Source organism: Necator americanus, chromosome V (assembly GCF_031761385.1).
Source record: "Necator americanus strain Aroian chromosome V, whole genome shotgun sequence".
Lineage (NCBI taxonomy): Eukaryota > Metazoa > Nematoda > Chromadorea > Rhabditida > Ancylostomatidae > Necator > Necator americanus.
In genome coordinates, this window is record NC_087375.1 from 27,895,176 (window position 1) to 27,905,675 (window position 10,500).

Genomic DNA, 10,500 nt, shown 5'->3' on the forward strand with positions numbered 1-10,500 from the left:
ACAACAATCATTTACCACCACAGAACAAACAAAAGGAACGACACCAACACCCATTGAAGGGCGGTGAAATTAACGCTTTCTCACCGAAAAACATTCACCATGACATATTTCACGAGCGAAGCGTAGCACTAAAAAAAAGCTAGGATGTAAAGTGTTCGGATGTATTATGAGTGTAGAAAAAAGCACACGAAAAGCAAAAAGTATGAGACCGTTGCTGCAAGAGTTTTTTCTATCTCTTCTCACTGCTGAAAACAATACAAAGAAAGCAGACCGAAGAAATGTTTGGGAAGTAGTGGAGTTCACTTAAAAAGGGAAAATCGCAACGTTTGAGAAAATCTTCCGTAATCATAGTTTCAAGGGGAAAACATTAGGACTAAATTTGAAGTGAGTGCAACACACAAAAAGTTGAGAATCCATAGAATCTTTTCCTTTTCAGCAGTACTACTTCTGAGACTTTGATAAACCTCAAAATCTACTTTTTTTAAAAATTCACAGAACACAAGAATATACCACGCCACCTCCTTATCCCATTCTTCTAAACAAAGAGTAAGAAAAAAAAACTGAGGTGAATGAGGAGGACATCGAAAACCTCAAGATCTACTTTAGGAAAACCCCAGAACTCAAAAGCACCCTATCTCACTTTTTTTCCTCAAACCGATTTAAGGTCATAAAAGAAGGTCAGGTCTAATAAGGAGGACATATTTTAGCGAACAACATTCGAGACAGACATTTACAACGATGAGGAAACTGGTTGGAGCTGATAGGATTGTGCGCAGGAGAACTCGTCCACCTTTCACGGTCATCGAATTAGCGTGATCGTCGACGTGCTACGAAGGCGAAGTCTATTAGTGCGAAAGAGTTTATTGAACTTGACTGATGAGGTGTTTCGGAGGGCAAAGGTGAGGGAAGAGGAGCAAGAGGTCGGCGATTCATCAGCCGCAGGACAAATGCGCGTTGGCGATTTTTCGCTTCGGGATTCTTGAAAAGGTTGACGATTCGCTCGAGCAGTGAAGCGTATGATCCGTAGCTGCTATGGAATTCTTATCGCAATAAAATCAAGCAGATGAGTGAGCGGAGCGATGCGGACGGATGGGGGTGACTGTCGGGGCGCGACCACCGACCGACAGGAACTCACCCCGCCACCCTTTTCCTCTCGCTGGCTGGTAACAGACGAACGGAGATCGATTTCCGTTTTGCTACGAAACAATATGGGGTCTCCCACGACGATGTTGCAGAGGACGGACGTAAGAGCAGCTAATTTCAAAGGACACATTATTCAGCGAACTATTCTGGTCAGTATTGTGGAAGAAATACGCATTGATCGGCTAATAACATTAACTGATCGACACTACAATGTCTACTACAATCAATGAAGTTGATCATCCGGAGATCAAGAAACAAGAATTCCTGTTAGTTTTAAGCAGTGAACGTACAACTCTTCGTCTAATCATTAGTATTTCTTATTTTGAGATGGTCTGAGATCATTTATTTTATGCCTCCTGATACAGTACGACCGAATTGTAACAGAGTCAACATCGATAAACATCTTCCGCTCAAGACCGATCAATTACTCTTCCTTTACTTCCAGTTTCTCGCAGATGCACTCTATTTTCGAAAAATATTCATTACTTCGTAAATTTGTACATTTTTCCATGACAATTATCACTATCCACAACGTTAAGCGTACGATCCCGCAACAGCAATTACAAAAAATAGTGGTCAAAAGCGCATCGTCCATCCAATAGATGCATATTGATTAGCATCCTTACATTTCTTTCTTCAATGATGTTTTTTTCCTTAAAAGTCTTCGCAGCTATTATCTGTGCAATAGTGCAACTTTGAGGCGATGTTCAGCCGGGTGATCGCGACGCGTTCGGCGCAACGCACCCTCTTTCTCTGATTAATACCTGCACTCTCCTCTCTGCTTCGCTTGAATCGATGGCAAGTGTGGTCAGTCATCTAGGTGAATGGATTCGGCTCCGCTGTATACATAGTACGCATGTTAGGCTTTGTTCCCTGCGGTAGTTCCGACACTGCCGTTGTTTGACAAACTATAGAGTTCTCATTTGTAAGCGGAACTGCAAGAACAGCGTAAGTTCAGCGTGCAGTGAATCAAAATTACTTTGGTAATTATATTTGGGGAGTTTAAAGAGAGCATACAACGAACCTGACGTGATAAGAGAATCTTCGTGAAAAGCTAGAGATGGGGTTCTAGATGCGAGATCCGGGAGTGGTTGCGCACAATTCTCCCTTGTCGTCTTTTGAAAAATGGCTTGGGAAATGCTTTAGTTCTTACGATGCACGTCAGAACGCTCCTTTATGCACACGCTCCGGTCCCATCAATAATTTCCCACGCCGTTTTTTTTACGACGATTAGGGCAACCTACTACCCAAACTTTACGCGTTCGTTGTTGCTTTCGTACCACGTCGATGCGACGCTCTCTTTAAATACATACAGTATCTTTCTATTGAAAACCCGCAGAAATTTTTCATCTTCACCGTTGCTGTGCTTTGAATATTCGTTAGATCGCGCGTTTAGTTGACAAACTAATGGTGACTGACAAAAATCCAGTTCGAGATGTCACTCAGGAGAAGTAGTGTAGTGAGGTCAAATGATGATGCCGTTATCATCAACGCTACATTTTCTAGGAGTTACGAACCATTTTGAACGAAATAGACGTCAAAACATATTTGGGTCAAAACGACATGAAGCACCGGCAGTTGCGTAAGCGGCTGCGTTAGAAGCGGTACGCTGGAGAATCGAGGTAATACCATCCATACAAGATCCCAACTGCTACGCTCCCCCGCCGTTCTGCGAGCGCAGCCGCTGTCCGTGTTTCATGTCACTTTGACCCGACTATACATACTAAACTTGGAAATCCCATTTAAATATCCATCCAAAGCTCCAAAAAGCCATTTTAATCCCAGAAGATTTAATCCAAAACAGTCACTCCTGATTTAACAGCACCTCTAAAATTTCTCTTTCTTCCAGAAGCATCTCCAACATTTCATGAAAAGCGAAAAATTCGGAAATTTCCACCCATCCGCTTTCTACTCAGTTATGCAAAAGTGGAGCTATAACATCAACTAATGGAAAACGAAAAAGCGGATTGCAGTTTCATCGATAGTCGAACTCGATAGAATTCACACCACACGGTCATCACTTATTTTGCATCAGAAAAATTTCAGAAATTAAAACACTTCGTCAGATGCCACGACCTCAAAATGATGATTACTAACTCGTGTCCAACTTCTGGAAAGGATATCCATAAGATAGTCATCCATAAGATGAAGTGAATGGAGGAGCGCCTTCGACCTTAATAGTGTTTAAATCCTTAAATTTGTTGACATAAAAGTACGTTGAGCTGCCATTAAATACGTGCAGCTGTCAATAAACAAACAATAACAATAGAATATAATGTATTATATATCAACAGGAATAATCAATTTTATTTATTTTTTGTATTTATATAACATATAATATATTAATTAAAATATCCACAGATCTACGTCGTCCTGCGAGTCAGTTGTCCTTAGATGCAATTTTTTTATATTCCATCTTAATTTTTCTTCGAAAGAATGAGTTGACAGTTTTTTTTAAAGAAACACTTTATATTTCGCTTTAACCACAGAAATGCCGTTGCGATTAAACATCAGCGGAATGACGAGAATCTGCTTGGGACTAACCTAACCAACAAGGTACCAGATACAATGACGTATAGATAGATATAGATATACAATGAGGTTGGATCAATTTTGAGAAAATCCTCGTAATTTCGACATTGTCGGATAAAAACGACCTATGCCTGGTGCAGTTGCGATCTTGTGCTTGAGAAGGAGTCTTCGATAGGAGCATCAATGGGACAGAGCAGAAGAGGGGTCCCACCGTGGCACACTTCAGGCGCACTCGCAATTGCACCAGGCTTAGAGGCAGCATACCACGAACCTGAAGTGGTGCGGATTTCAGGTGGAGTATCCTTATACGGGGTCGTAGATTATGGAGACGGAGGTAGTTCCGCCCATCTCTCCCTGCATCACTGCAAACCTCCAGAATGCTGTTTTGTACGACGCCATCTATATCAACGCTCCACCCCTTGCGCCGCCTCCGCCCTGCGATTCGTCGAAAATCCATTCAGACGCCCCGATAGGTAACCCAATTCATTCGACGAATCGTAGGCGGGGCGGGACACAATGGTGGCGCAATGCAATACAGGGACGACGTAAGGAACCGGCTCTCTTTACAGTCGTCTCTTTACAGTTATGCAAGGAGAGATGAGCGGAACCACTCAGGTCTCCATAATCTACGACCCCGTATACGGATACTCTACCTGAAATCCGTACCACCCCATATTCGTGATATGCTGCCTTTAAGATTTTAAGATTTTACTCGACTTTACTCATATGCATCCACAGGAATCCTAATATTTTGGGCATGTGAGGTTTGGGTATTTTTTTGCGTGCACATACGCCGGGTCAACCAGTGCACCTTTATCGTCGTCATTGTTCCTACGAGGAACGTTCGAACACGTAACTTTGTACGTGTACTTGTACCCATTAAGACCCTGTGGACCCTTAAGCAGGCTATTCATTCATTTCAGCTGAATAGGCTGATGGGGATGCATTATTAATTTTCGACCGCTCGCTCATGGACGCGGCGCGTGCACAGGCGAGGTGCGTTCCAATGTGCCGCGTCGTAAGAAACGCCGTTTTCCACGCCGTCTTTTACGACGATGAGAAGAAGAACACTCGTTTCTGTGATCTACAACCAAAGCTCTACGCTCTCGCTGGGGCTTCCATACCACGTAAATTTCGTGATGCGCTGCTTTTAACTCCTCCTAAGAGGTGAAATTCTCCTAAAAAGTAACAAAGGTAGAGCTGCGGTCCGCAACACTTACAGACTCATTACGACATGACAAATAAATATCCGTTAGTTACAGTTTTTTTTCTTTGCTAATCCTCGGAAAGTTAGTTTTTTAACTCATTCGTGAACTGAAAGATCACACTACTAACTAAATTAGTCCTTCTCCAAAAATCGTTCTAATATTTTATTTGAAAAATAAGATATTGCATAGTAAAAACAAAATATCAATACAATATAGTTAAGTGGATTAATAGTATACTGAAATATTTCAAAATTCGGTAATTTTTGAACTAAACTTAGCGTTGAACATATATTTTTTGAGTTGAAGTCTCGTTTCAGATTCTCCTCAGTTTTGAGAAAGAGTTGGAATGATTCCGGGAGAAAATAGCTGAGAAAAACAGCTGCACTGATCCTGTCACGATATTTGGTTCAGTCGTTGACTCCTGTGAGCTGCGATTGCTCTGGATCCTACCACCAACCCTGTCTGTTGACGTTATCCTATATTTACCTTGATTTGAAGGCAACCCGTTACAATCAATAACAAATAGACAATTGATTTGCGAAAAATTATTGCAAGCAAAGAATTGTTTTGATCAGAGAAAACAGTATTGAATGAGCAAAAACAACTATTAGCAATACAAAGTGATGTTGGAAGAGTTTTATACTTTGTTTCACTTTTGTATTTTATTTTTTTTATGTAGAAGTTATACGATGACTGAGAATGGAGTAAATTTAGATAATTAAAAGTGTAGAAAACTGCGCTGACAAACAATTTTAAATCGTTTCCACTAACTTTGTATGTTTATGGCTGTCTGAGTGTATTCAAACAAATGAATAGATAAATAAACAAATACATAAATTCCAGGTTGTCTTCATCCGGGACTCCGCTTGGAACCAGGCCTCTAAGCATATCAGTGGACGTTATTCTTGTTTGAAAAAAAATGTGTTCCAGAACATTTTTCAAATTATATATTGACTACTGTTGCAATTACTATATATTAATTATTATTTATCTATTATTGCTTTATTGTATTATTGTTACTATATATTAATTATTCGTTATAATTATACTATTACTTTACTAATGGTTTTTAGTTTGCACCAATTTTATAGTCTTCAACTTGAGGAATTTAGCCTCAAGGCAAACCGATTTCATTAGGTAACACTTTCTTGAGAGGTGTAGTGAAACTAACTCCTACCTCCTTACCTTACCTACTTCTTGCTGCTCTCACACTGTTGATAGACATCATTCACCAAAAACGTCGCTGTTAATAGATTACCACATAGTAGCGGATTTGTGACCACGAGGACAATCGATCACGAATTTATTGATTAAAGATTATGGCAAGGGTATGAGTTTTCGTCCTAGAAACCAAAAATCTACAGTATTTCCTCTATAAGTTTTTTAAATCTGAACAGCTCTTTAAAAATTTTTACATCCTGAAAAATTTTCCAAAACTGTATGACTAAAGGTCATTTTGTTACAGACGAAATAGGCAATAGTCATTGAAGATAAACATCTCCGGAATATCAGAAGCAGCTTGCTGGAGTGAGAAGAAAGATGATTCGTTCGAAAAAAAAAGTGGAAACACAGTGAATATTGATAGAGATGTTCGGATTTCGGTCCTCCGGTGAATATATCACCTTCTTTTAAACACCCACCCTGTATACAGTGGGTATACATGACTTTTCAAAGAATTTTAATAGTACACTTTTACGTTAGGGGACAAGAAAAAATATCTAGGCGAAAAGAATACACTTTATAAAATATCTTTAAAAATTGTCGTTAACAATGTAGGGTCGTTACTAGAGATCATAATGTACGAAAGGATATTGGCTTTCTTCGGTTGTCACACGAACAGAATCTATTCCAAAATATTTTCACCATTTCCCAGAATTATACGGAGAGTTTAAAGGCATCACCCCACGAATCTGAGGTGGTGCAGATTTCAGGTGGAGTATTCGTATACGGGATGGGAGACTACGGAAAGGGGGGTGATTCCGTTCATTTCTTCCTAATTACCGTAAAAAACGGCTCGGAAAATACGACTTCATTCGTTTTGGCGCACTATTTTGTACAAGAGGTTCGATTGGAGCGCGCCAGTCTTGTGCGGCGCCGCATCTTCCGGGCCGTTTTTTACGGCAATTAGGAAGAAATGGACGGAATCACATCCCTCTTCGTAGTCTCCCATCCCGTATACGAATACTCCACTTGAAATCTGCACCACCTCAGATTCGTGGGGTGATGCCTTTAAACGATAGATCAAGAGTTATCAGGAGGTTAGCAATCAAGAACTAACTATTTTCCTGCAAGTACATATTCACACAGCGAACTTTTTGAAATCGTGGAGAATTCCGAGAAAAGAGAACGAGACACGCTTAGGAGAATGTCATCTGCTGTTGCCGTCATGATCGACGAAATCGCATATTAGGGCGGGACACACAATGAAACGCTCACGCTACCATCTGCACGGTTATAAATCAAGCAGCGTTAAATAATGCACTAAAAGGGACGGACGGTTCGGACTCGACGACGACCTCCTCCGTAGCCCTCTGCACCGCCCATTTCGATTCGAGGCAGACTGACCGATTTCAGCTGTCAAGCGACGACTACGCTTATATCTCCGAGGATTTTCTTGACATTTCTTGGAACGATAACTTTTTCACCAACTAGAAAGTGTTAAAATAATAAGAATAGAAAAAACAGAGGAAGAGGGAAGGAAGGAAATGGGAAATGACAAGAAGAAGACAGAAGCAGGTCAGCAATAGTTTCTTATGCGAATAGTCAGCATCAAAAAGAAATTCCTCCTTCAAAACCAGAAGCTGAGATAGATAGGATTGACGTTTATAGTTGATAATCGTCCCAAGAAAACTCGTCCAAACCACTAGCAGCAACTAGTTCCGAAGTATTAAACTCAGGCAAGGCAAGCACATGCATGCCACATTGCCACATTCCAATCGCGACCACCTCACTGGACCGATCACCGCACCCGATGAGCGGTGTTTTTTGATCCATCAGTGATCATTAATTTACGTGGAGCAGGCGTTAATTACACACAGGTTGCGATGTAGAAACGAATTGCAACGGCGCGGTATTCTGACAGACGCAGCAAATAGCATGATAAACAAAGAGAGTGCAGAATATCGGTGAGCAGGAATGATCTATGACAGTGTAGAGGGCAAGCTAACGCCGAATAGCGAGAAAGAGGGGGAAAAAGCTGCAAATGACCTCAAAGTGAGGAACGGGCGACGACGCCTAATGGACTTGATTGAATTTCCTTGTTATAGGGTAGCACGGAAGAAGAACAAAAAACGGTGGAGAATTGGGGTTTACTCCCTTCAGTTATTTTCAGGGGAATAAAGTGTCCTTTAAGAAAAATTAGAATAGTTTCATGATTCTTCTCCTGATATCTCTTGTATTAATGTGCGTACATTTCAGATTTTTCTAAATACTCGCTTTGCTCCTTTGTTCATTGATATTGTTTATTTGTTTTTTTTTTCTTTTGCTCAACTTTTCACAGTATTCCTTATGCTTTTGATGGTGTTTTTCATAGGGAAAAAGAGAAATCTTACCAAAAATCCCTTTGATGCCCTAACATTAGCACAAAAAAAAATCTCCCATTTGATTTAATCACTAGATCAAAGTCATTTTTCATTGTTCCTAGGTTTTATCGATTTAAAAAAATATATAATGGATAAAACAACAAAAAAATGATGATAAGAAAGGGCAAATTCCCGCAACCCAATGGAATTTCTTATTTTTAGCTGCAGAACACTGCTGTTTCATTTCTAGTTCCTTCTTTTTTTCAAATTTCGAATGCTCGTCTCTTCAATCACAGTTACTAAGTAGATAAGCGTTCTTAAAAGGGGAAGATTCAAAAACGTAAACATCTCTCCTTCGCATTTTGAAAAGCGCATTCCTCCAGTTGAAAAAAACATGTATTGAGAAAGTACGTGGAGAAATTCATTCTATATTAGAATTACAAACGTTATCTTTATTTTGTTATATATTTTGAGAATAACAAATTTTAATTCCTTTAAGTTTTTCTCCAAGAAAAAAACAAACAAGTTCTGGAAACTTAACAACTCTTTCGTTCAGAAACTTTATTAAAACGGCTAAGTCTAAGACTGAAAGGAAAGGAAATAAGAAAAGAAGAAAGAAAAACAGATTCGGAATCTGTAGTTCCATATTGATCTCTAAAAGATTCGTTCTTATGGGATCCATTACTACTATACGGCAGAAAAAACGGCATAATTTAAAAAAGTCAACATAAATAAGATAAAGGATAAAATTGAAATATGGAAATAAGACGTAACGTCATAGAAAACGACATGTAAGTTCAATTTTTTCCTATAAGTAAACCTCTAAAAATACAAAAAAAAAATTAAGAATTTTAATTTCTTACACAAGAATAGAATAAATGATAATAGGAATATTATGGATGAAAAATTGTGGTATGTATACCAGGCATGACCAGATGTTGGTAACCTTTGAAAGAATAATGAGCGGTACGCGGTGACAAATGCGCAAGCAACGTCTGCTCGCATCAGTCTTCGATCGTCTGGTGGCAAATGGTCGGGTTGGCTTCGTAACCTTGATGAGTAACTAAGGATCAAATTGATTTGCACTTTATTTATTTAATATTTATTTACTTACTTGATTTGTTATATTTCGTTCTCGAGCACAACAGCATCTAAAGACGCATGCGAAATTTCCGGCGAATTCCTCCTCGGTTAAATTCAGCATGCAACGAATCTGAGATGGTGAAGGGATCGGCGAGAAAATTGGACTGGAGATGGAATTGTAGATAGCAGGATCCGGGTGGTTCCCTAATCTTCGTTTCAAAAAAAAAACGGCTCGGAAGACTCCGTCACGATACGACGATTTCAGTTGCAACGCGCTACCCTCGGGCACGCGACGCATCCACGAGCGTGCGGTCGGAGATTAATTGAGTCTTCTCACCGGCCTATTCAAGCAAAGCCAATGAACTACTACTCCACACCACTACGACTGGCTACTGAGGGACTGGAGTCTATACAGGAGAGGGGGCGTTCTAACGTACCGCGTAGGAGCTGAAGTGATTCCCACGCTGTTTTTTACGACGATTAGGGAAAGATGAGAAGAAGCACCCCGGATTCCGCAATCTACAATCCCATCTCCAACTTCCCCGGAGGATTTCTCCAGCACGTCAGATCCGTCTCATTCGTTCTCAGGAGGGATATGTAGTTGTTTGTAAATAAAAACGTTTGTGAGTATAGAGCAGTCGCTAAGAGGTTCTGCTGTGGGTGCATGTACAAAAGTTCGGAAAGTTCGGAACGGCCTTAAAGGCAACCAAACTTTTCATCCCTTTGCGGTCGATAAATTGCAATCCAGACTTGTTTGAAGGATGAAACACTATTTTTATACATCGGCCAGCTTCAACACGTCATTCTACAGGCTCATTACGGTTTCATAAACATTTCCCGATTCTGGAATGATGTGAACGCATTGCGTATCCATGCGGATAAATTGACATCAGACATTTTATTCTTTATCCTTCGAGTGAAAATATGTTTGGGGGAGGAGGGGGGATGTAACATAGTGAGGGTTACCAGCACGTCAGTACCGGCGATCGACGCCACCCAAGCCCAACAAAGAC